This window comes from Triticum aestivum, chromosome 7D (genome assembly GCF_018294505.1).
Source record: "Triticum aestivum cultivar Chinese Spring chromosome 7D, IWGSC CS RefSeq v2.1, whole genome shotgun sequence".
NCBI classification, from domain to species: Eukaryota; Viridiplantae; Streptophyta; class Magnoliopsida; order Poales; family Poaceae; genus Triticum; species Triticum aestivum.
Window position 1 is genome coordinate 89,473,745 of NC_057814.1, and position 27,538 is coordinate 89,501,282.

Consider the following 27,538-nt stretch of genomic DNA (forward strand, 5'->3'; position numbering starts at 1 on the left):
AGCCGCCGACAAGGATGAGTTATGAGATATAAAGATTCTAAACTTGATGAAAGCCGGTGAGATGACTTACCGAAGATTGCGGCAACCATTTGGGACACCTGGTGCTTTAGGCAGGAGAGTTCGGCGGTCTTCTCTGAGAGAGCCTTCTCCGCCTGTTCGGCCCGGTTCACCAGAGCAGCCTTCTCTTCGGCCCAGGCTCTCCGTTCAGCGTCGAAGTCCGTCTTCAGTTTTTCTTGTGCAGCAATACTGGACACAAATTTAGCATTTGCTTTCCGGGTCTCAGTTTCTTGCGTCTTCAGCCGGGTCTTGAGATCAGAGATGTCAGCTTCAAATTTCTAGCCCGCAGCCTGCATAATTTCCGGGTCATAAGATGAACAGTTACTATACAATCTTAAAAGTCCCAAGGACTTTCCAAGCAAAGGTACTTGGCACTTGGGGGCTAATGCATATTGAACGTTTCTATCTCCAAATTGCCGGTTCAATTGCGTAAGCCAGAAATTAAGTCTACAACATATTCAGTCATAAGTCGTCGACTTGGGGGCTAGCATGGTAAAGGTAACTATGCAGTAAGTAAGAAGACAGAAGAATAATACCTCAGACTTCTGCTGAATCTGGTTCACCATGGCAATCTCAGCATCCCGGCTCTTGTGCACTTGGCTGACATAGCCAGAGACGAGCTCTCCAATGCTCAGGTTGGTGTAGTCGGTGAGGTCCAGATTAACTCGGCGGGGCTGAAGCAACTCCCCCTTGGTAGAACACTTGGCTAGTGCAGTAGGTCTCCCCGGCTCAACAAATTCCGTCCGGGTGATCACCACGTCCGGGTCATCTGCTGGTTGAGCCGAGCTGGAGGCCTCCGGGTTAACAGAAGCTTCTGCTATTGGCTTGTCGGTTGGGGCTGTGGCTTCTGGAGCAGAGGCAGCTGGCGGCTCTTGAGCGGCTACCTCTGGTTCAGGCAAGTCCGGCTCTTCGACCGGCTTGTTCTTCTTCGCCTTCTTGGTAAGTTTTGCCTGGGCACTGAAAAGACAAAAAAGATTAAGCACAAAAGTGTAATTAAAGACAAGTATAACATGAGATAGTCATTATTACCCGGGCACGGTCTTGAAAGCCGGCAAGTTCGACTGCATAGAGTCGCCAGAAGAAGGGGACGTTTCCTGATAAGTTGAGTCAGAAGAATTGAGCGGTTGACGTATAACACCTGCCAAAGGATGAAAAGGGTACAACTTTGAGATCACCTCGGTCCGGCGTTTCCTTGATGCGTCAGGTAACCCGGAGGAGAGGTCGGTGTCTTTATTGGTCCGGGTGTGCCGCCGGCTTTCATGAACCTGTCGCTTCAAAATAAATTGAGGGTGTTGATAAGCTAAAGGATGTGAAAAGCTTACTTTCCGGGTTACCCTTCGGACTTTCAGCCTTGGCAAGGGCTCCGAGTCGGAGGAAAGTGACGTTACCTCTTCAACCACCGGGTTACTTGCGCCGGTGTCATCCTGTTGATGAATAGTATGGATAAGGTGGACAGAAATAAATAGCAGATATAGCAAGAGCTTACAGGTTCAGGGTTTACCTCTGACTCGGAGCTGTCGCTTAATTGCATCAGCTCTGAAGCAGTTGGCCTACTTCCCTTCTTACGGGGAGCGGCTTTCTTGGCGGCTTTCTTCGCCTTTCTGGCCTTCTTGGCCGCCTCATGGTCATATTTGACCTGCCAGAACTTGTCATCAGCCTGAAAAATACAATGATGATTTCTTAAAACGATTCAGATGAAAGTTATATGCAGAAGAAGATAAGATGCTCAGATCAGCGGCTTACCGCTGGGGCTGGGTTGGTCTTGCAGAAGGGGGCTAATCCGGTCCTCCCGCAGTCTGCCAGGCTCTCGTTCAAGAGAGCCTTGGTCATATCCTCTGCAACATCTTCAGGAAGATCGTTGCGGCTATGTCTCTGGGGGTCATCCTTTCGGCCCGTGTACTCGCACATTAAGCCGGGGCGGCGGCTCAATGGGATCACCCGCCAGGAGATCCAGACCCGGACCAGATCGATTCCGTTGAGACCGTTGCCCAGGAGAGCCTTGATCTTGTTGATGGTAGGGAGCAGAGGTTAGCGTTCCGCCTGGGTTAACTTGTCAGACAGCGGGTGAGTCGGCTCCAGAAGCGAGGGGCGAAAGCCGGGCAACGGACTCTCATCAGCCGGCGACGTGTCTTGGCAATAGAACCACGTCTGATTCCAGTCTTTGGGGTGGCTTGGCGGCTCTGCGTAAGGGAAAAGGCAGTCCCTCCGCCGCTGAATGGAGATGCCACCAAGCTCCAAACTTGGCCCATTGGCGCACCCATTCTGACGGTTCAGGTAGAAGAGCTCTCTGAAGAGCAGCAGACTGGGCTCTTCTCCATGGTAGACCTCGCAGAACACTTGGAAGTTGCAGATATTGGACACTAAGTTGGGTCCTATGAAGAACTTTGAGCCGGGCGGTGCGAAGCCCCGGCTCATATGATCCGCAAAAATCACTACCTCCCCGTCCTTTGGTTGTGGTCTCTCTTCTGATGGGTCAGGGGCATGGTAGGACATGACATCCTTCTTAGGCAGGTAGCCTGACTTGACAAAATCTGCTAATGTCTCGTTGGTGACATTGGACCTCATCCAATTGCAAGTGATGGAGGCTTTAGGAGCTTTGGGAGGCATGGTGAAAGTCGGCAGCCTATGATAAAAGGAAATGGCCGGTTTAATTATAAGCCGGAGGAAATTTACAGTTCAATGTTAAAGTGGCGGCTTATGAAGGGGACTAATGACATATATCTAAGTGCACCGGGCTATTTAAGCCGCCTGAAGTATTGAGAGTAATTCGATTGTCTACGGCCCTATTACAGATGAGCCGGAAAATTCTATGGCGCATGATCTCCTTTGAGTCGGAAGATTCTACGGCGCGTGGTTTCTTTAAACCGGAAATGTAATCCGCCATGACTCAACGAGTGCAGTTTTTTTACTAAGTGTGGTGAAAACAAGTTTCACAAATTGCGGTAAATAATTTGGATCAAGTGGTCGACAGAAAAATAAAATTTCTAGACCTAAAAACAGACGCGAGGGAAGTTCTTGAGCTCGAATGAGGCCTTTATGCAGTAAAAAGAGGCCTACTTGCATTTGAAATGAGTACTAAACAGCCGCCGCACTGGTTCTAAACTATACTAAGATCAAAAAGAGGCAGTAAAAATCAAATCTACTGAGGGCCGCGATGAACTACGAAGAACAGAGGAAGAACTACGGAGCCCTAGTGCGGATCTGCCCTATGGAGTAGCGAGGACTCACCGGTGCTGAAGAGATGCGGAGGTTGCCGCCGTTTTTCTGGACCGAGTCAGGGTGATGTAGCGGCCAAGGTTGACGAAGACCGGGGGCGTGGCGGCGGCGGAGTTAGAGCTCGAGCGGAGGAACAGTGGCGCGAGGAGGAAGAAGAGTGGCTGAAGGCCTGTCGGGCCGGACTATTTATAAGGGCGAGCTCATAAGTGGGCGCGAGAAACGAGGAGACCACGGCGTGGTTATCTCCCCATGAAACGCCTCGATTTTTGGGATGGCAGTAAAGATAAGATCCGTTGCGGATCTGGTGGAGTAAAAAACGGGCTTAATGGAAGATGACGTCACGGCGGATTTCCCGGAGTCCAGAGGATGACGTCACGCCGGGTTATGGCCTTCACACAAATGGTAAGCCGGAGATTTTTTCTGTCGAAAGAATTGAAGATTGACATGAGCTGGCTCAAATCAATCTGGGGCCTAATGTTGAGGATATAGACCTTAGACTCACCCGCCAGGAGGGGCCGGGTTACTCATAATGGTCATCGCCAGAAGCCCGGCGCCAAGCTTGAAGACGGTGGGCCAAATATGGGCTTAAGACCCGGATATGGCTTAAGGCCCGTAGTTACAATCATTATTATGGTAGAACTTGTAGTGTAAGGCAAGAATAGTCGAGAGTCCAAGCCGGACACTCTTATGAGCCGGCGGGGACTCTGAGAGCCGTTGGGCATCAACCTCTCTATATAAAGGGATGACCTGGTAGCGGTTTAGGGACAAGAAGGATCTCATCGAGAGCCAAGCAGAGCAGTTTAGCTCCCTGGTCATCGAAACCCTAATCAATACCACCTCAAACTGGACGTAGGCTTTTACCTTCACCGTAAGGGGCCGAACCAGTATAAACCCTCGTGTTCCTTGTCCCACTTAACCCCTTCAAGCTTCCTAGTTGCGATGGCTCCACGACTAAGTCCTAGCTCGAGGACATCTGTCGTGACAATTCCACGACATTAATGGAACTGTGATGATTTACTATGGAATTCATTCGTTCATCCTCGTTCGAATGTTTATTGTGAAGACTATATGTTGCAATTTCTATCTGTTGATTCAACTTGTCTATTTGTCTATCAAGATGCTAACGGATGTCACCCTCTTCTGGATGGCTCCGCTAATGCGTCAGAATCCGGAACGCAATGAAGGGAGTCAGGCGAAACCTCCGCCACCACCTCCGCCTCCGGAGGCATGGCAAGCTATCATGGCAGCCACCAACGCCAATGCTCAGATGATTCTGCAACTTTTGCAAGAACGCACCCAAGGGCAAGGCAATCAAGGAAATCAAGGCCAAGGCAACAATCAGCCTCACTTCGCTACCCTCAACCAGTTTCTCGCAAATCAGCCCAAGTCTTTCAGCTACTGTGCCGAGGCCACAGATGCCGATGATTGGCTCGTGGACATCAACAAGCATTTTGAATGTAGCAATGTCAGGCCTGAGGACTATGTCAAGTTCGCTTCTTTTCAGCTCAAGGACCAAGCTGCTGATTGGTATCAACAATACAAAGATTCCAGAGGAGGTCGTGTGATCACTTGGACTGACTTCTGTCGGGACTTCAAAGCGCACCACATTCCACAAAGTGTTGTTGAGAGCAAGCGTGAGGAGTTCCGCAATCTCAAGCAAGGCAACATGTCTGTGTATCAATTCAACATCCAGTTTCAGAAACTTGCTCGCTTCGCTAAACAAGACGTTCCTGATGAAAAGAGCATGATCTATCACTTCAGAGGTGGCCTTAGAGAGGATCTGCAGTTAGCTCTCGTTCTTGTTGAGCCTACTCAGTTTGATCAATTCTATAATATGGCACTGAAGCAAGAGGCTGTTCAGCTCAAGTGTGAGGCTTCTAAGAAGAGAGTCAGGGACGCAGTTCAGTCTTCTTCTTCCTCACTTGTGGCAGCTAAGCAACAGAAGTTCTGGTTGCCTCCTCCTCCTCCGTTTCGTCAGCCTTACCAACAGAAGAACAAAGGTGGCCATGGATCTTCCCACTCATCCAACTCTGGCTATCAGAACAAGTCTCAGAATCAAGCTCCAAAGTCGAATGCTCCTTATCATCGTCCACTCTCAGAGGTGACTTGCAACAAGTGTCAGCAGAAAGGTCACTATGCTAACAAATGCTTCAACCAAAGGCGCCTTCCGCCTCCTCCTCCTGTGAGATCTTCCAGCAATGCAGTGGTCAAGCATAATCCAAGTCTGCAAGGTGAACATGATGAATGCAGCTCAAGCGGAGGAATCTACTGATGTGATAATGGGTAATCTCTCAGTTAATGATATTCCTGCAAAAGTTTTATTTGATACTGGTGCATCGCATTCTTTCATTTCAAGACCTTTTGTGGCTATGCATGATCTGGTTACTGAAGTATTGCCGAGTCCTTTGTCTATTGTTTCCCCGGCTCGACAAATGACTTCTCGAGTTTTCGTTCGGGATTCCATTATCAAGATGGGCGATTATAAATTTCTGGCCAAACCAATTGTTTTTGGTGACTCGGATATTGATCTAATTCTCGGGATGGACTGGCTTTCTAAGCACAAGGCTCAACTTGATTGTGCTGCCAGGGAAATTCAATTGACACACTCTTCTGAGGATGTGATTATCTATGCCGCTCGTGATGAAACCATTAGGTTGTTTTCTCTCAATGAGAAGGGCGAATTGAATGCCATCTCTCAAATTCCAGTCGTTTGTGAGTATCAAGATGTCTTTCCAGAAGAGCTTCCAGGTATGCCTCCTCACCGGCCAGTTGAGTTTGTTATCGATCTTGAGCCTGGCACTGAACCCGTTTGCAAGCGTCCTTACAAGCTAGGACCCAAGGAGCTGAAGGAATTGAAGAAACAGCTCGATGAACAAGAGCGTCTGGGTTTGATCAGACCAAGTTCATCTCCGTGGGGTTGTGGTGTTCTTTTTGTCCAGAAGAAGGATGGCACGGAACGACTTTGTGTCGACTACCGTCCATTGAACAAGAAGACAATCAAGAACAAGTATCCGCTTCCCAACATCAATGAGCTATTCGAGCAACTTAAAGGTGCTAAAGTATTCTCCAAGCTTGACCTTCGTATGGGTTATCATCAGATTCGCATTCGTGAAGAAGATATTCCCAAGACAGCATTCAGAACAAGCTTTGGTTCTTATGAATATACTGTCATGTCTTTCGGCCTTGTCAATGCTCCTCCAACATTCTCTCGGATGATGAATTTCATCTTCAACCCCTATACCAATGAATTCGTCCTGGTGTATCTCGATGATATCTTGGTCTTCTCCAAGAATAAGAAGGATCATGCCAAACATTTGCGATTGGTGCTCGACAAGCTCAGAGAGTATCAATTCTATGCGAAGTTTTCCAAATGTGAGTTTTGGCTTGATGAAGTTCTTTACCTTGGTCATATCATCTCTGCCAAGGGCATCGCTGTTAATCCCGAGAAGGTGTCTGCAATTGTGAATTGGGAACCTCCTCAGAATGTCAAGCAGCTTCGCAGTTTTCTTGGTCTTGCAAGCTATTGCCGAAGATTCGTTGAGAATTTCTCTAAGATTGCAAAGCCTCTTTCCAACCTCCTCCAGAAGCATGTGAAGTATGTCTGGTCTCCTGAGTGTGACGTTGCTTTCAACACTCTCAAAGAGAAACTCGTCACAGCTCCTGTCTTAACTCCTCCTGACGAATCCAAGCCATTTGAAGTTTTCTGTGATGCTTCTCTTCAAGGTCTCGGTGCTGTGTTAATGCAAGAGAAGAAAGTTGTGGCCTATACCTCTCGTCAGTTGAAGCCCAATGAAAAGAACTACCCCACTCACGATCTTGAGTTGGCGGCAGTTGTCCATGCATCTCTTGTTGGGAAGACAAGTGGACATATTCACCGATCACAAGAGTCTCAAGTACATCTTCACTCAGCCCAACCTCAACCTCAGGCAAACTCGATGGGTCAAGATGATTCAAGAGTACAATCCGAGTATTGAATATACTCCAGGCAAAGCCAATGTCATTGCAGATGCTTTGAGCAGGAAGGCTTATTGCAACAGCTTAATCCTCAAGCCATTCCAACCGGATCTTTGTGAAGCTTTCCGCAAGCTGAATCTCCAAGTTGTTCCTCTAGGCTTTCTTGCCAACCTCATAGTCTCTCCTACTTTGGAAGATCAAATTCGTGAGGCACAACTCCTGGATACCATGGTGAAGAAGGTGAAACGTGGTATTGACAAGGGTCTTTCCAAATACAAGTGCTATCGCATTGATGACAGAGACACTTTATTCTTCGAGGACCGGATTGTGGTTCCTAAAGGTGATCTAAGGAAAGTCATTATGAACGAGGCGCACAATTCTCTTCTTTCCATTCATCCTGGAAGTACGAAGATGTACCATGACCTCAAGCAGTCGTATTGGTGGACTCGAATGAAGCGAGAAATCGCTCAATTCGTGAATGAATGTGATGTCTGTCGAAGGGTGAAAGCAGAACACCAACGACCAGCTGGTCTCCTCCAACCTCTTGCTATCCCAGAATGGAAGTTTGATCATATCGAAATGGACTTCGTGACTGGATTTCCAAAGTCCAAGCGTGGAAATGATGCTATCTTCGTTGTCATCGACAAGCTTACTAAAGTGGCTCATTTCCTTCCAATCAAAGAATCCATCACAGCAGCTCAGTTGGCAGAGCTATACACCTCCAGGATTGTCTCCTTGCACGGCATTCCACAATTGATTTCTTCAGATCGTGGAAGCATCTTCACTTCTAAGTTCTGGGACTCCTTCCAGAAGGCCATGGGCACCAACATTCGCTTCAGCACAGCTTTCCATCCTCAAACTAGTGGCCAAGTCGAGCGAGTCAATCAAATCCTTGAAGATATGCTCAGGGCTTGTGTCATTTCCTTTGGCATGAAATGGGAAGATTGTCTTCCATATGCCGAATTCTCCTACAACAACAGCTTCCAAGCGAGTTCGGGCAAGGCCCCATTCGAGATTCTCTATGGCAGAAAGTGTCGTACTCCTCTCAATTGGTCAGAGACTGGTGAACGCCAACTTCTTGGCAATGACTTAATCACAGAGGCTGAAGAAATGTGTAAAGTCATCCGTGAAAATCTCAAAGCCGCGCAATCGCGCCAGAAGAGTTACTATGATAGTAAGCACCGTGATGTGGCTTTCGAGATCGGAGACCATGTCTACCTCCGCGTCTCTCCAATGAAAGGCACTCGTCGCTTCGGTATCAAAGGGAAGCTTGCCCCTAGATACGTGGGTCCTTTCAAGATCATTGGCAAAAGAGGCGACCTCGCCTATCAACTTGAGCTTCCCTCCAACTTCGCGAACGTGCACGATGTGTTCCACGTGTCACAGCTCCGCAAGTGCTTCAAGACTCCTGAGCGCACCATCAACTTCGAAGAGATTGACCTCCAAGAAGATCTGTCTTATCATGAGCATCCCGTTGCTATTCTTGAAGAAACTGAGCGCAAGACTCGCAACAAGTCAATCAAATTCCTGAAAGTGAAGTGGTCGCACCATTCCGACCGAGAAGCCACCTGGGAACGCGAGGACCACCTCCGTTCCGAATATCCGGAGTTCTTTCAGTCCTAGATCTCGGGACGAGATCCTCTCGTAGTGGTGGAGTGTTGTAACACCCCAGATGTAACTTTCCATATTTGTAACTCCAACTCTTGCCATTTTCGGCTATGTGTTATGATATTCCCTTTGTGGTCGGGTTGTGTTTTTCGTTTTGCATTTTGTTCATGTCATGCATTCCATATCATGTCATCATGTGCATCTCATTTACATACGTGTTCGTCTCATGCATCCGAGCATTTTCCCCGTTGTCCGTTTTGCAATCCGGCACCCCCACCTCCTCCGGCGCACCCCTCTTGTTTCTTTTCGTGAGTGGGTGTTAAACGTTCTCTTGAATGGACTGAGTCTTGCCAAGTGGCCTTGGTATACCACCGGTAGACCACCTGTCAAGTTTCGTGCCATTTGGAGGTCGTTTGATGCTCCAACGGTTAACCGGGTAACCGCAAAGTCCGTTTAAGTGTTGCAGCAAAACCCCCCTCCAAACAGCCCAAAAACCCCTCTAAGTCTCTTCCATGCTCTAGGTCGTTCGATCACGATCGTGTGGGTGAAAACCGTGCTCCATTTGGAGTCTCGTAGCTCCTTCTGCCTATATATACACCTTCCCCTCCGAAATATTCGCGGTGCAAAACCCTAGTCCCCTTCCCCTCTCCGCGGCCGGACGCGTCCGCCACCGCCGGACAAAACCCGCCGCCGCGCCCGGCCAATCGCAGCGTGCCACGTCACCCGACCCGTGCCCACTTCGCCGCCGACCGCGCGGGCCCGGGAGGCCCAGATCCGGCCCCCGCCGGCCCGTCTCCCTCCAGCGCCCCCGCGCTCGCGTCCCCGCGCGCCGCCGCCCGTCCTCTCGCCGGCGCAACCGCGTCCTCGCGCCACCGCCTCGCCGCCTCGTCGCCGGTGCCGCCCGGGCCGCCGTCCGCCGCCGCCCGCGGGCACCGCGCGCCGCCGCGCCTCGGCGCCTCCGGACGGCCCTCCTCGCCGTCCTCCTCTTCTTCCCGCCGGCCGCCGTCCCTCCCCGTCCTCGACTCTGGCCAGCAAGACCTCCGGCGAGCTCGGCCGAGCCAGATCCGATCGGGTCAACGCCAGTGGTTGACTCTCTCCCCTCTCTCAAATTCTCCAAGTCCCGAATGTTTTACAATAAATGCTCATCTTCATCGCATCATAACTCTCCGCATATAGCTCCGTTTCGTGCGTATAATATATAGAAATGTTCATCCCTAGATGCTTTTCATTTTGTTCCATTGTGCCATGTTGATTTGAGTCCATTTTGATGCCCAAATATCTGGTGCAAGAGTGCTAATTGCTGTTAACTGCTGTTACTTATCAGATCTTGGTGATTTGTTATTCTTGTTTCATTTAATCTGTGTATCTTATGAGTATGAGCTCTACATGTGTTTTGACGTATGCCATGCCATCTTTACAGAGGTGTATGCCATGTATTTTTGTGATCTCTGTGGTGAATAGCACAAGCATGCAAACTAGGCTTCGTGATGTTTCTGTTTTCAGGGACTTAGGATTTTGCCGTCTTTGTCTGCTGTTATTTTGTTGCTATGTATCCAGGTGGCTACAGAGAGATCTATGCTCCTTTTGGAGATGTGCAGTAAGGATGTTTTGTAGATATTGTTGTAGTTGATCCATTCATGCCCTTTTTTGCAATTATGGAGTGCCATAGCATGACTCAATCTTGCTCTACTTTTGCTATAAAATATTTCTGGCAGATTGTTAACATGATATTCAATTTTTCCAAGCTTGTTGTAGTTGTTCCTTTCATGCTATGTATTTGCTCTTGCCATGGATAGCTTCATAAACATGCCATCTTGCTTTAGGTATGCTTGTTTTGTCATGAATTTCTTTGTGGTGAGTGCATCAAGCTCACAAAGATGCCCTCATAATGTCTGTTTCTGTCATTCTCTGTTTTCTGCCAAGTCTGAAACCTATTAACGAAACTTGCTATGTTTACATGGTGACCATCATATCTTATGGTACTTTTTGGCTTATGGTCAGTAAGGGACTTTTGTCATATGCATTTAGTAGATTCATGCCATGCCTTGTTTTGCTATGTTAAGTTCCTATAACATGTTGAATTCGTGCTCTGAACATTGTTACCTGATACTGTTTCAGCCATGTCCAGTAATTTCACCAAGTCTGTGAACCTGTTATCTTTTGCACTTTTGCCATGCTTGTTTGAGCCTGTTGTATTGTTATCTAGCCGTAACTCAGTGTTCATCTTTTGCAAGCATCTCCTGTAGATTACTGTCATATGCTTTGTCGCTACGTTGGAGTGCTGTAGCATTGTTACTTGTTGCATTCTAAGTGCTATCATGCTGTTAATCACAGATTCGTGTCATTCTTGTTTTGCTTGCCATTTGCAAACCGTGCATCCGTTCCCGGTGATCTTTATATCGATTTCGACCGAAATCATCTCATCTTTCCAGTGGCATACTTGGTTTGCCAAGTTACTGCCTTTTTCATCATTTTTCTTCCGGAGCACGCATACGCATCGCATACCACATCTCGCATATCATACATGTTTTGCATCATGTTGCTTGTGCTTTTCCCGTGATTGATTGTGGTTCCGTTGCTTGTGTTCTTGTTTGGGTAGTTCCGGGAGACGAGTTTGTGAACGAGGAACTTGTTGAGTACGCTTACGAGGATCAAGCTTTCGACAACTCTGAGAACCTTGCAGGCAAGATGACCATACCCTCGAAATCACTTCTATCTTTGCTTTGCTAGTTGTTCGTTCTATTGCCATGCTGCGCTACCTACCACTTGCTATATCATGCCTCCCATATTGCCATGTCAAGCCTCTAACCATCCTTTCCTAGCAAACCGTTGTTTGGCTAAGTTACCGCTTTTGCTCAGCCCTTCTTATAGCGTTGCTAGTTGCAGGTGAAGTTGAAGTTGGTTCCATGTCGGAACATGGATATTTTGGATTATCACAATATCTCTTATTTAATTAATGCATCTATATATTTGGTAAAGGGTGGAAGGCTCGGCCTTATGCCTGGTGTTTTGTTCCATTCTTGCCGCCCTAGTTTCCGTCATACCGGTATTATGTTCCTTGAGTTTGCGTTCCTTACGCGGTTGGGTGATTTATGGGACCCCCTTGACAGTTCGCCTTGAATAAAACTCCTCCAGCAAGGCCCAACCATGGTTTTACCATTTTCCACCTAAGCCTTCTCCCTTGGGTTTTCGCGAGCCCGAGGGTCATCCTTATTTAAACCTTCGGGCAAGTGTTCCTCTGAGTGCTGGTCCAAACTAGAGCCCTTTGCGGCGCCACCTCGGGGAAACTTGAGGCCTGGTTTTAGTTGTACGGAATGCTCATCCGGTGTGCCCTGAGAACGAGATATGTGCAGCTCCTATCGGGATTTGTCGGCACATTCGGGTGGCTTTGCTGGTCTTGTTTTACCATTGTCGAAATGTCTTGTAGACCGGGATTCCGAGACTGATCGGGTCTTCCTGGGAGAAGGTTTATCCTTCGTTGACCGTGAGAGCTTATAATGGGCTAAGTTGGGACACCCCTGCAGGGTATTATCTTTCGAAAGCCGTGCCCACGGTTATGAGGCAGATGGGAATTTGTTAATGTCTGGTTGTAGAGAACTTGTCACTTGACTTAATTAAAATACATCAACCGTGTGTGTAGCCGTGATGGTCTCTTCTCGGCGGAGTCCGGGAAGTGAACACGGTTTGAGTTATGCATGAACGTAAGTAGTTTCAGGATCACTTCTTGATCATTTCTAGCTTCTCGACCGTTGCGTTGCTTCTCTTCTCGCTCTCATTTGCGTATGTTAGCCACCATATATGCTTAGTGCCTGCTGCAGCTCCACCTCATTACACCATCCTTTCCTATAAGCTTAAATAGTCTTGATCTCGCGGGTGTGAGATTGCTGAGTCCTCGTGGCTCACAGATTCTACCAAAACAGTTGTAGGTGCCGACGATGCCAGTGCAGATGACGCAACCGAGCTCAAGTGGGAGTTCGATGAGGAACGTGGTCGTTACTATGTGTCTTTTCCTGATGATTAGTAGTGGAGCCCAGTTGGGACAATCGGGGATCTAGCATTTGGGGTTATCTTATTTTCATTTGGATTTGACCGTAGTCGGTCTATGTGTGGATTTTGGATGATGTATGAATTAATTTATGTATTGTGTGAAGTGGCGATTGTAAGCCAACTCTCGTTATCCCATTCTTGTTCATTACATGGGATTGTGTGAAGATGACCCTTCTTGCGACAAAACCACAATGCGGTTATGCCTCTAAGTCGTGCCTCGACACGTGGGAGATATAGCCGCATCATGGGCGTTACACCCCGCTGACATGTCGGACCCACTAGCTATCTTCGCACGCAAGGAAGTGCCTCCTTATTATGCACAAAAAATGAATACTCCCCCTGCCAGCTGGAACCCAGCATAGTGGGAGGCTGACTTGTGGGCCTACCAAGTTGACGGGGACGGAGGGCTTTGTCAACTTAGTCAATATGAACGATTTTAGCTCCTGTTACCGTACGATGTTCATCCAACGGCCGTAGTACTTCTTCAACCTCTAGTCTTCTTGCTCCAGCCGCCCAAACCAGCGCCGGTCGTGCCGCGTGCTCCTGCCTCCCGTGGCTGGCTGTGATGCCGCGGAGGCCTCACCGCCCCCTACTACTCCCACCGTTGGCCAGGCTATCCCTCTACTCACCCACACCCCCTGTTATTCTGCGGCGACAGCAGCCTCACACCGCAGCCGAACCAGTGAACCCTCGTACTCCTCTTCGCGTGGGCATCCACTGCTGCGTCTTCCCCGGCTCCGAGTCGTCCCCTTCCTAGTCCTCGCGGTCGTCCACCACCGTGGTGCTCTCGGCGCGGCATGGTCAACGTGGTCAAGGAACGACTTCCATCGGACGTGGACTGTACGTGGAGAGGCTGACAGCTGGGTCCACGGCCGCAGTAAGGAACTGCCTCCTGTTGGGAATCGTAGCATAATGTAAAATTTTCCTACGCTCACCAAGATGCATCTATGGAGTATACTAGCAACGAAGGGAAGGGAGTGCATCTACATACCCTTGTAGATCGCGAGCGGAAGCGTTCCAATGAACGTGGATGACGGAGTCGTACTCGCCGTGATCCAAATCACCGATGACCGAGTGCCGAACGGACGGCACCTCCGCGTTCAACACACATACGGTGCAGCGACGTCTCCTCCTTCTTGATCCAGCAAGGGGGGAGGAGAGGTTGATGGAGATCAAACAGCACGACGGCGTGGTGGTGGATGTAGCGGGTCTCCGGCAGGGCTTCGCCGAGCTTCTGCGAGACGGAGAGGTGTAACAGGGGAGGAGGGAGGCGCCCAAGGCTGTAGTTTTGCTGCCCTCCCTCCCCCCCTTTATATAGGCCCCTGGGGGGGTGCCGGCCCAGGGAGATGGGATCTCCAAGGGGGGCGGCGGCCAAAGGGGGGAAGGGGTTGCCTTGTCCCCCAAGGCAAGGGGGAAGTCCCCCCACCCTAGGGTTCCCAACCCTAGGCGCATGGGGGGAGGCCCATGGGGGGGCGCCCAGCCCACTAGGGGCTGGTTCCCTTCCCACTTCAGCCCACGGGGCCCTCCGGGATAGGTGGCCCCACCCGGTGGACACCCGGGACCCTTCCGGTGGTCCCGGTACAATACCGGTAACCCCCGAAACTTTCCCGGTGGCCGAAACTGGACTTCCTATATATAATTCTTCACCTCCGGACCATTCCGGAACCTCTCATGACGTCCGGGATCTCATCCGGGACTCCGAACAACTTTCAGGTTTCCGCATACACATATCTCTACAACCCTAGCGTCACCGAACCTTAAGTGTGTAGACCCTACGGGTTCGGGAGACATGCAGACATGACCGAGACGCCTCTCCGGTCAATAACCAACAGCGGGATCTGGATACCCATGTTGGCTCCCACATGTTCCACGATGATCTCATCGGATGAACCACGGTGTCGAGGATTGAATCAATCCCGTATGCAATTCCCTTTGTCAATCGGTATGTTACTTGCCCGAGATTCGATCGTCGGTATCCCAATACCTTGTTCAATCTCGTTACCGGCAAGTCTCTTTACTCGTACCGCAATGCATGATCCCGTGACTAACGCCTTAGTCACATTGAGCTCATTATGATGATGCATTACCGAGTGGGCCCAGAGATACCTCTCCGTCACACGGAGTGACAAATCCCAGTCTCGATCCGTGCCAACCCAACAGACACTTTCGGAGATACCCGTAGTGCACCTTTATAGTCACCCAGTTACGTTGTGACGTTTGGCACACCCAAAGCACTCCTACGGTATCCGGGAGTTGCACGATCTCATGGTCTAAGGAAAAGATACTTGACATTGGAAAAGCTCTAGCAAACGAAACTACACGATCTTTTATGCTATGCTTAGGATTGGGTCTTGTCCATCACATCATTCTCCTAATGATGTGATCCCGTTATCAATGACATCCAATGTCCATAGTCAGGAAACCATGACTATCTGTTGATCAACGAGCTAGTCAACTAGAGGCTTACTAGGGACACGTTGTGGTCTATGTATTCACACATGTATTACGATTTCCGGACAATACAATTATAGCATGAATAATAGACAATTACCATGAACAAAGAAATATAATAATAACCATTTATTATTGCCTCTAGGGCATATTTCCAACAGTCTCCCACTTGCACTAGAGTCAATAATCTAGTTACATTGTGATGAATCGAACACCCATTGCGTCCTGGTGTTGATCATGTTTTGCTCTAGGGAGAGGTTTAGTCAACGGATCTGCTACATTCAGGTCCGTATGTACTTTACAAATATCTATGTCTCCATTTTGAACACTTTCACGAATGGAGTTGAAGCGACGCTTGATATGCCTGGTCTTCCTGTGAAACCTGGGCTCCTTCGCAAGGGCAATAGCTCCAGTGTTGTCACAGAAGAGAGTCATCGGGCCCGACGCATTGGGAATCACCCCTAGGTCGGTAATGAACTCCTTCATCCAGACTGCTTCCTGTGCTGCCTCCGAGGCTGCCATGTACTCCGCTTCACATGTAGATCCCGCCACGACGCTTTGCTTGCAACTGCACCAGCTTACTGCTCCTCCATTCAAAATATACACGTATCCGGTCTGTGACTTCGAGTCATCCAGATCTGTGTCGAAGCTAGCGTCGACGTAACCCTTACGACGAGCTCTTCGTCACCTCCATAAACGAGAAACATATCCTTAGTCCTCTTCAGGTACTTCAGGATATTCTTGACCGCTGTCCAGTGTTCCATGCCGGGATTACTTTGGTACCTTCCTACCAAACTTACGGCAAGGTTTACATCAGGTCTGGTACACAGCATGGCATACATAATAGACCCTATGGCCGAGGCATAGGGGATGACACTCATCTTTTCTATATCTTCTGCCGTGGTCGGGCATTGAGCCGTGCTCAATTGCACACCTTGCAATACAGGCAAGAACCCCTTCTTGGACTGATCCATACTTGAACTTCTTCAATATCTTGTCAAGGTATGTACTCTGTGAAAGACCAATGAGGCGTCTTGATCTATCTCTATAGATCTTGATGCCTAATATATAAGCAGCTTCTCCAAGGTCCTTCATTGAAAAACACTTATTCAAATAGGCCTTTATACTTTCCAAGAATTCTATATCATTTCCCATCAATAGTATGTCATCCACATATAATATGAGAAATGCTACAGAGCTCCCACTCACTTTCTTGTAAACACAGGCTTCTCCATAAGTCTGTGTAAACCCAAACGCTTTGATCATCTCATCAAAGCGAATGTTCCAACTCCGAGATGCTTGCACCAGCCCATAGATTGAGCGCTGGAGCTTGCATACTTTGTTAGCATTCTTAGGATCGACAAAACCTTCCGGCTGCATCATATACAACTCTTCCTTAAGGAAGCCATTAAGGAATGCCGTTTTGACGTCCATCTGCCATATCTCATAATCATAGTATGCGGCAATTGCTAACATGATTCGGACGGACTTCAGCTTCGCTACGGGTGAGAAAGTCTCATCGTAGTCAACCCCTTGAACTTGTCGATAACCCTTAGCGACAAGTCGAGCTTTGTAGATGGTCACATTACCATCCGCGTCCGTCTTCTTCTTAAAGATCCATTTGTTTTCTATGGCTCGCCGCTCATCGGGCAAGTCAGTCAAAGTCCATACTTTGTTTTCATACATGGATTCTATCTCGGATTTCATGGCTTCTAGCCATTTGTCGGAATCCGGGCCCGCCATCGCTTCTTCATAGTTCGAAGGTTCACCGTTGTCTAACAACATGATTTCCAGGACAGGGTTGCCGTACCACTCTGGTGCGGAACGTGTCCTTGTGGACCTACGAAGTTCAGTAGTAACTTGATCCGAAGCTTCATGATCATCATCATTAACTTCCTCCCCAGTCGGTGTAGGCACCACAGGAACATTTTCCCGCGCTGCGCTACTTTCCGGTTCGGAAGGGGTGACTATCACCTCATCAAGTTCCACTTTCCTCCCACTCAATTCTTTCGAGAGAAACTCCTTCTCCAGAAAGGACCCGTTCTTGGCAACGAAGATCTTGCCTTCGGATCTGAGGTAGAAGGTATACCCAATAGTTTCCTTAGGGTATCCTATGAAGACGCATTTTTCCGACTTGGGTTCGAGCTTTTCAGGTTGAAGTTTCTTGACATAAGCATCGCATCCCCAAACTTTTAGAAACGACAGCTTAGGTTTCTTCCCAAACCATAATTCATACGGTGTCGTCTCAACGGATTTCGACGGAGCCCTATTTAAAGTGAATGCGGCAGTCTCTAAAGCATAGCCCCAAAATGAGAGCGGTAAATCGGTAAGAGACATCATAGATCGCACCATATCCAATAGAGTGCGATTACGACGTTCGGACACACCGTTTCTCTGAGGTGTTCCAGGCGGCGTGAGTTGTGAAACTATTCCACATTTCCTTAAGTGTGCACCAAACTCGTGACTTAAATATTCTCCACCACGATCTGATCGTAAGAATTTTATTTTCCTGTCACGTTGATTCTCAACTTCACTCTGAAATTCCTTGAACTTTTCAAAGGTTTCAGACTTGTGTTTCATTAGGTAGACATACCCATATCTACTTAAATCATCAGTGAGAGTGAGAACATAACGATATCCTCCGCGAGCCTCAACACTCATTGGACCACACACATCGGTATGTATGATTTCCAATAAGTTGGTTGCTCGCTCCATTGTTCCGGAGAACGGAGTCTTGGTCATCTTACCCATGAGGCATGGTTCGCACGTGTCAAATGATTCGTAATCAAGAGACTCCAAAAGTCCATCTGCATGGAGCTTCTTCATGCGCTTGACACCAATGTGACCAAGGCGGCAGTGCCACAAGTATGTGGGACTATCGTTATCAACTTTACATCTTTTGGTATTCACACTATGAACATGTGTAACATCACGTTCGAGATTCATCAAAAATAAACCATTGACCAGCGGGGCATGACCATAAAACATATCTCTCAAATAAATAGAACAACCATTATTCTCGGATTTAAATGAGTAGCCATCTCGAATTAAACGAGATCCAGATACAATGTTCATGCTCAAAGCTGGCACTAAATAACAATTATTGAGGTTTAAAACTAATCCCGTGGGTAGATGCAGAGGTAGCGTGCCGACGGCGATCACATCGACCTTGGAACCATTCCCGACGCGCATCGTCACCTCGTCCTTCGCCAGTCTCCGTTTATTCCGTAGTTCCTGTTTTGAGTTACAAATATGAGCAACCGCACCGGTATCAAATACCCAGGAGCTACTACGAGTACTGGTAAGGTACACATCAATTACTTGTATATCACATATACCTTTGGTGTTGCCGGCCTTCTTCTTGTCCGCTAAGTATTTGGGGCAGTTCCGCTTCCAGTGACCACTTCCCTTGCAATAAAAGCACTCAGTCTCGGGCTTGGGTCCATTCTTTGACTTCTTCCCAGTAACTGGTTTACCGGGCGCGGCAACTCCCTTGCCGTCCTTCTTGAAGTTCTTCTTACCCTTGCCCTTCTTGAACTTAGTGGTTTTATTCACCATCAACACTTGATGTTCTTTTCTGATCTCCCCTTCCGCTGATTTCAGCATTGAATATACCTCAGGAATGGTCTTTTCCATCCCCTGCATATTGTAGTTCATCACAAAGCTCTTGTAGCTTGGTGGAAGCGACTGGAGGATTCTGTCAATGACCGCGTCATCCGGGAGATTAACTCCCAGCTGAGTCAAGCGGTTGTGCAACCCAGACATTCTGAGTATGTGCTCACTAACAGAACTATTCTCCTCCATTTTACAGCTGAAGAACTTGTCGGAGACATCATATCTCTCGACCCGGGCATGAGCTTGGAAAACCATTTTCAGCTCCTCGAACATCTCATATGCTCCATGTTTCTCAAAACGCTTTTGGAGACCCGGTTCTAAGCTGTAAAGCATGCCGCACTGAACGAGGGAGTAATCATCAGCACGCTGCTGCCAAGCGTTCATAACGTCTTGGTTCTCTGGGATTGGTGCATCACCTAGCGGTGCTTCTAAGACATAATCTTTCTTGGCTACTATGAGGATGATCCTCAGGTTCCGGACCCAGTCCGTATAGTTGCTGCCATCATCTTTCAGCTTGGTTTTCTCTAGGAACGCGTTGAAATTGAGGACAACGTTGGCCATTTGATCTACAAGACATAGTGTAAAGATTTTAGACTAAGTTCATGATAATTAAGTTCATATAATCAAATTATTTAATGAACTCCCACTCAGATAGACATCCCTCTAGTCATCTAAGTGAAACATGATCCGAGTTTAACTAGGCCGTGTCCGATCATCACGTGAGACGGACTAGTCAAGATCGGTGAACATCTCCATGTTGATCGTATCTTCTATACGACTCATGCTCGACCTTTCGGTCCTCCGTGTTCCGAGGCCATGTCTGTACATGCTAGGCTCGTCAAGTCAACCTAAGTGTATTGCGTGTGTTCCGAGGCCATGTCTGTACATGCTAGGCTCGTCAACACCCGTTGTATTCGAACGTTAGAATCTATCACACCCGATCATCACGTGGTGCTTCGAAACAACGAACCTTCGCAACGGTGCACAGTTAGGGTGAACACTTTCTTGAAATTATTATAAGGGATCATCTTACTTACTACCGTCGTTCTAAGCAAATAAGATGCAAAAACATGATAAACATCACATGCAATCAAATAGTGACATGATATGGCCAATATCATTATGCTCCTTTGATCTCCATCTTCGGGGCACCATGATCATCTTCGTCACCGGCATGACACCATGATCTCCATCATCATGATCTCCATCATTGTGTCTTCATGAAGTCGTCACGCCAACGATTACTTCTACTTCTATGGCTAACGCGTTTAGCAACAAAGTAAAGTAATTTACATGGCGTTATTCAATGACACGCAGGTCATGCAAAATAATAAAGACAACTCCTATGGCTCCTGCCGGTTGTCATACTCATCGACATGCAAGTCGTGATTCCTATTACAAGAATATGATCAATCTCATACATCACATATATCATTCATCACATCTTCTGGCCATATCACATCACATAGCACTTGCTGCAAAAACAAGTTAGACGTCCTCTAATTGTTGTTGCAAGTTTTTACGTGGTTTGTAGGTTTCTAGCAAGAACGTTTTCTTACCTACGTATGACCACAACGTGATTTGCCAATTTCTATTTACCCTTCATAAGGACCCTTTTCATCGAATCCGTTCCGACTAAAGTAGGAGAGACAGACACCCGCTAGCCACCTTATGCAACTAGTGCATGTCAGTCGGTGGAACCTGTCTCACGTAAGCGTACGTGTAAGGTCGGTCCGGGCCGCTTCATCCTACAATGCCGCCGAAACAAGAAACGACTAGTAGCGGCAAGAAGAATTGGCAAACTCAACGCCCACAACTTCTTTGTGTTCTACTCGTGCATAGTAACTACGCATAGACCTGGCTCATGATGCCACTGTTGGGAATCGTAGCATAATTTAAAATTTTCCTACTCTCACCAAGATGCATCTATGGAGTATACTAGCAACGAAGGGAAGGGAGTGCATCTACATACCCTTGTAGATCGCGAGCGGAAGCGTTCCATGAACGTGGATGACGGAGTCGTACTCGCCGTGATCCAAATCACCGATGACCGAGTGCCGAACGGACGGCACCTCCGTGTTCAACACACGTACGGTGCAGCGACATCTCCTCCTTCTTGATCCAGCAAGGGGGGAGGAGAGGTTGATGGAGATCCAACAGCACGACGGCGTGGTGGTGGATGTAGCGGGTCTCCGGCAGGGCTTCGCCGAGCTTCTGCGAGACGGAGAGGTGTAACAGGGGAGGAGGGAGGTGCCCAAGGCTGTAGTTTTGCTGCCCTCCCTCCCCCTTTATATAGGCCCCTGGGGGGCCGGCCCAGGGAGATGGGATCTCCAAGGGGGGGCGGCGGCCAAAGGGGGGAAGGGGTTGCCTTGCCCCCCAAGGCAAGGGGGAAGTCCCCCCACCCTGGGGTTCCCAACCCTAGGCGCATGGGGGGAGGCCCATGGGGGGCGCCCAGCCCACTAGGGGCTGGTTCCCTTCCCACTTCAGCCCACGGGGCCCTCCGGGATAGGTGGCCCCACCCGGTGGACCCCCGGGACCCTTCCGGTGGTCCCGGTACAATACCGGTAACCCCCGAAACTTTCCCGGTGGCCGAAACTGGACTTCCTATATATAATTCTTCACCTCCAGACCATTCCGGAACGTCTCTTGACGTCTGGGATCTCATCCGGGACTCCGAACAACTTTCGGGTTTCCGCATACACATATCTCTACAACCCTAGCGTCACTGAACCTTAAGTGTGTAGACCCTACGGGTTCGGGAGACATGCAGACATGACCGAGACGCCTATCCGGTAAATAACCAACAGTGGGATCTGGATACCCATGTTGGCTCCCACATGTTCCACGATGATCTCATCGGATGAACCACGGTGTCGAGGATTCAATCAATCCCGTATGCAATTCCCTTTGTGAATCGGTATGTTACTTGCCCGAGATTCGATCGTCGGTGCCCCAATACCTTGTTCAATCTCATTACCGGCAAGTCTCTTTACTCGTACCGCAATGCATGATCCCGTGACTAACGCCTTAGTCACATTGAGCTCATTATGATGATGCATTACCAAGTGGGCCCAGAGATACCTCTCCGTCACACGGAGTGACAAATCCCAGTCTCGATCCGTGCCAACCCAACAGACACTTTCGGAGATACCCGTAGTGCACCTTTATAGTCACCCAGTTACGTTGTGACGTTTGGCACACCCAAAGCACTCCTACGGTATCCGGGAGTTGCACGATCTCATGGTCTAAGGAAAAGATACTTGACATTGGAAAAGCTCTAGCAAACGAAACTACACGATCTTTTATGTTATGCTTAGGATTGGTCTTGTCCATCACATCATTCTCCTAATGATGTGATCCCGTTATCAATGACATCCAATGTCCATAGTCAGGAAACCATGACTATCTGTTGATCAACGAGCTAGTCAACTAGAGGCTTACTAGGGACACGTTGTGGTCTATGTATTCACACATGTATTACGATTTCCGGACAATACAATTATAGCATGAATAATAGACAATTACCATGAACAAAGAAATATAATAATAACCATTTATTATTGCCTCTAGGGCATATTTCCAACATTATTACGCGCAAAAAAATGATTCCTCCATGTGACAGCGGGGACCCACCGGACAGGCCACCGTATTTCGCGAAAAAAACGTTTCCCCCTGACTGCTGAGACCCACCAGCTACATCTTCGAATGCAAGGAAGTGCGTCTGGAAAAAAACGATTCGCCCCCCTGACTGCTAGGACCCACCAGCTACATCTTCGCACGCAAGGAAGTGCGTCCGGGAAAAAAAAAACGATTCGCCCCCCTGGCTGCTGGGACCCACCAGCTACATCTTCGCACGCAAGTGGAAGCGTTATGACAACGCGGTTGATGTAGTTGTACGTCTTCACGATCCGACCGATCCTAGTATCGAAAGTACGGCACCTCCGTGATCTGCACGCGTTCGGCTCGGTGACGTCCCACGAACTCTCGATCCAGCTGAGTGTCGAGGGAGAGCTTCGTCAGCACGACGGCGTGATGACGGTGATGATGAAGCTACCGGCGCAGGGCTTTGCCTAAGCACTGCAACGTTATGACCGAGGTGGATTATGGTGGAGGGGGGCACCGCACACGGCTAAGACAATGTCTGTTGTTGTGTTCTAGGGTGCCCCTTGCTCCCGTATATAAAGGAGCAAGGGGGAGGCCAGCCGGCCCTTGGGGCGCGCCAAGGAGGGGAGGAGTCCTCCTCCTATGTAACACCCCGAGAATCATGCTACAGTAACTCTCTGTGATTAAGCTAATCATGTTGCTAAACAGGGCTTGATCACATTTGAATCACATTCCTTTTCAAACTCCTAATTCAAACTTCAATTAAAATTTAAAAGTGGAAAATAAAAGTTTTCGAAAATTTAAACAAAAATGTTCGGGCCATGCCAGAAATTGCACTGATAATTATTGTGGAGAAAACACATTTTTATAAAATGCCTAAATACTTTTAAATGAAATAAAACATAAAAAGAAAACAAACAAATAAAAAGAAAACAGACTAGACAAAAAAATAGCAAAAGGAGCAGCCCCCCCCCCCACTGGACCCCTGGCCCAACTGGGCCGACCCCTGGCCCAACTGGGCCGACCCCCGGCCCAGCCGGCCTACCCACCTCTCCCCCTCGCCCCCTTCCCTGTTCCCCCGACCGGGGTCGGAACAGGGGCCGTCCCCGCCGCACCCCCTCGCCGGCGACGGGGAGGATAAGGACGCCAGCGCCCCCCCGCCTCCTCGGGCCCCTCTCCCACTCGCCCCCGCTCTCACTCTCGGCCTCTGCGCCTCCCCCGTCAGATCCACCTCCCTCTCCCCTTCGATCCCCACTGCCAGAGCGTGCTCGCCGCCGTTCTCCGTCGTCCCCACGGCCACCGTCATCGCCCTGCACCCCCGACATGCCGTAGGCGTCCGTCGTCGTCCGCCACTTCGACCGGTGCCCGCCGTTGGAGCCGGGAGGCACCACAGTGCCGGATCCAGCTCGTCCCCTTCCGCCTCGGCCGCCGGTGACCGCCGTCGTCTCCGGCCACCTCTGCGCTCCTAAGCTGTCGCAGGCTTTTCGTAGCCGCTCGGTGAGCTCCACCCCTTCCTCTCCCCGTCCTAGCTCCGTTTACGCGCCGCAGCAAGCTGTGCGCGACGCGACGCCATTGCCGCGCCCGGGCTCCGCTGTCGAGCTCGTAGCCATCACGGTAGGGCTCGTCCCAGTCCGTCGAGCTCACCCACACGTTCGTGGCTTCGAGTAGTCGCCGTAGGAGTAGCGCACCGCCCGTTTTAGCCTCCTTTTCATCACGCGCGAGTTCGCCGTGCTTTGGGTCTCCGCCGTCCCTGTCGCCGGCGGCGGCTCCGGCCATCGCAGCTTGCGTGGCCACCCGCGTTGGATGCGGCGTTGCTCACTCGTTCGAACGCAGCAACGCATGGGCCAAAAGGCCCCCTGTACGTGGATTCCGGCGAGGTCCCGAGCGCCTCCGCCGTATTTTCGGTCGCCGGTGTTCAGCCGCCGGCCACCACCAACGTGGCACACCTGGGGCCACCCCTGGGTCACTGCCAGCGGGCCCTGCGGGCCCCGTTGACTGGGTCAACCCAGTCAACGTGCTGACTGGGCAGGCCCAGCCACTGACATGCGGGCCCCGCCGCAGAAAATAAAAAAAAAGAACAAAAGAAAATGATTTTATAATTAAAACTAATTAATTAAATTAATCACTCACTGACAGGTGGGCCCAGTAGTTAATTAACTAAAAATTAATTAGTTTAATCTTCTGTTAACCCACTGTCTATGACAGGTGGGTCCCCCGTGTCAGTTTTGACCAGTCAACCCGGACTGTTGACCGCTGACGTCGCTCATACGTCATGCTGACGTCATACCCCTTTTTCTGTTAATTAAATAATTCCAGAAATTCAAATAAACTTTGAAAATTCATATCTTTTAAACCGTAACTCGGATGAAAATGTTTTCTATATGAAAGTTGCTCAGAACGACGAGACGAATCCGAATACGCAGTCCGTTCATCCACCACACCTCCCTAACCTATCGAACTAGCAACTTTCCCCCTCCGGTCCGTCTGTCCGAAACGCGAAACATCGGGAATACTTTCCCGGATGTCCCCCCCTTCACCGGTACCACCTACTGTCGCGTTAGGGCACACCTAGCACCGCTCATTGTCATATCACGCATCGTCATGCTTATGTTCGCATTGTATTTACTGTTTCTTCCCCCTCTTCTCTCCGATAGACTACGAGACCGACACTTCTGCTGCCCAGTTCGACTACGGAGTCAACGACCCCTCCTACTTGCCAGAGCAACCAGGCAAGCCCCCCCCCCCTTGATCACCAGATATCGCCTACTCTACTCTCTACTACTTGCATTAGAGTAGTGTAGCATGTTACTACTCTCGATAATCCTATTCTGTTGCATAGCCTGTCATTGTTGCTACAGTTGTTCCCTTACCTGCTATCCTACTGCTTAGTATAGGATGCTAGTTACCATCAATGGCCCTACATTCTTGTCCGTCTGCTGTGCTATACTATCGGGCCGTGATCACCTGGGCGGTGATCACGGGTTTATACTCATATATTATATACATGACACATGTGATGACTGAAGACGGGTCGGCTCGTAGGAGTACCCGCGAGTGGATCTTTGGGGCGGAGCGACAGGGCAGGTTGAGACCGCCTAGGTGAGAGGTGGGCCTGGCCCTGGTCGGCGTTCGCGGTTACTTAACACGCTTAACGAGATCTTGGTATTTGATCTGAGTCTGGCCATTTGGTCTATACGCACTAACCATCTACGTGGGAGTAGTTATGGGTATCCCGGCGTCGTGGTATCAGCCGAAGCCTTCTTGACGTCAGCGACTGAGTGGCGCGCGCCGTGTTGGACCGCTTTGACGTAACCGCCGTGATCGTGCGGGTTGCTAGGTCTGCTCGCGGCCGCGTTCGCAACGTGCAGGTGTGCATAGGGCGATGGGCCCAGACCCCTGCGCGCATAGGGTTAGACCGGCGTGCTGACCTCTCTGTTGTGCTTAGGTAGGGGCTGCGACGCGTTGATCTTACGAGGCCGGGCATGACCCAGAAAAGTGTGTCCGGCCAAATGGGATCGAGCGTGTTGGGTTATGTGGTGCACCCCTGCAGGGAAGTTTATCTATTCGAATAGCCGTGTCCCTCGGTAAAAGGACGACCCGGAGTTGTACCTTGACCTTATGACAACTAGAACTGGATACTGAATAAAATACACCCTTCCAAGTGCCAGATACAACCCGGTGATCGCTCTCTAACAGGGCGACGAGGAGGGGATCGCCGGGTAGGATTATGCTATGCGATGCTACTTGGAGGACTTCAATCTACTCTCTTCTACATGCTGCAAGATGGAGATGACCAGAAGCGTAGTCTTCGACAGGACTAGCTATCCCCCTTTATTCTGGCATTCTGCAGTTCAGTCCACTGATATGCCCCTTTACACATATACCCATGCATATGTAGTGTAGCTCCTTGCTTGCGAGTACTTTGGATGAGTACTCACGGTTGCTTTCTCCCTCTTTTCCCCCTTTCCTTCTATCTGGTTGTCGCAACCAGATGCTGGAGTCCAGGAGCCAGACGCCACCGTCGACGACGACACCTACGACACTGGAGGTGCCTACTACTACGTGCAGGCCGCTGACGACGACCAGGAGTAGTTAGGAGGATCCCAGGCAGGAGGCCTGCGCCTCGTTCGATCTGTATCCCAGTTTGTGCTAGCCTTCTTAAGGCAAACTTGTTTAACTTATGTCTGTACTCAGATATTGTTGCTTCCGCTGACTCGTCTGTGATCGAGCACTTGTATTCGAGCCCTCGAGGCCCCTGGCTTGTATTATGATGCTTGTATGACTTATTTATACTTTAGAGTTGTGTTGTGATCGTACACATTTGCGTGCATGATTAGCGTACGGTCAAATCGGGGGCGTCACAAGTTGGTATCAGAGCCGACTGCCTGTAGGAATCCCCCTATCCACACTCCTTGGCCGAAGTCGAGTCTAGACATTACAAAAATTTTACTAACATGGCTATGTGTCTTACGGGCCCACGTCACCATTGGGTGGTACTAGGATCTTTTACTCCTCGACCTTTACTCTGGGACTCTGAACTCTCTTCTACTCGGGTTAAACGAATTTACTAACTTTAACACTAGGATCCCGTGACCGCGTTCACCCCAAAGTTGGATAAGCCATAGTTGTTTCTTAGAATAGTATATTGAACAATTCACACACTGTCATTTGACTCCTTTGAAACGTCTTTGCTTTCAGATGGAACCCACGAGGCAGGTCGTGCGCCACACGACGGCCATTGGTGCCTCGGGATCACCTGCGGTGCTAGCTGAGATGATGACCTATCTGGGTTATCACTGGCACCCTGAGTACACCGTCTACGAGGAGTACCAGGACTTTAACCAGGAGCAGTACCGTGCCATCGTCCACCTCTACTCTCGGGAGTATGACTCCACTACTGTGCTGCACAGCGCACATGGTGTTGGTGTGACCATCGATATGGCTGTCCACGATGCTGCCTATGCTGCTCTGACACGTCTTCGTGGAG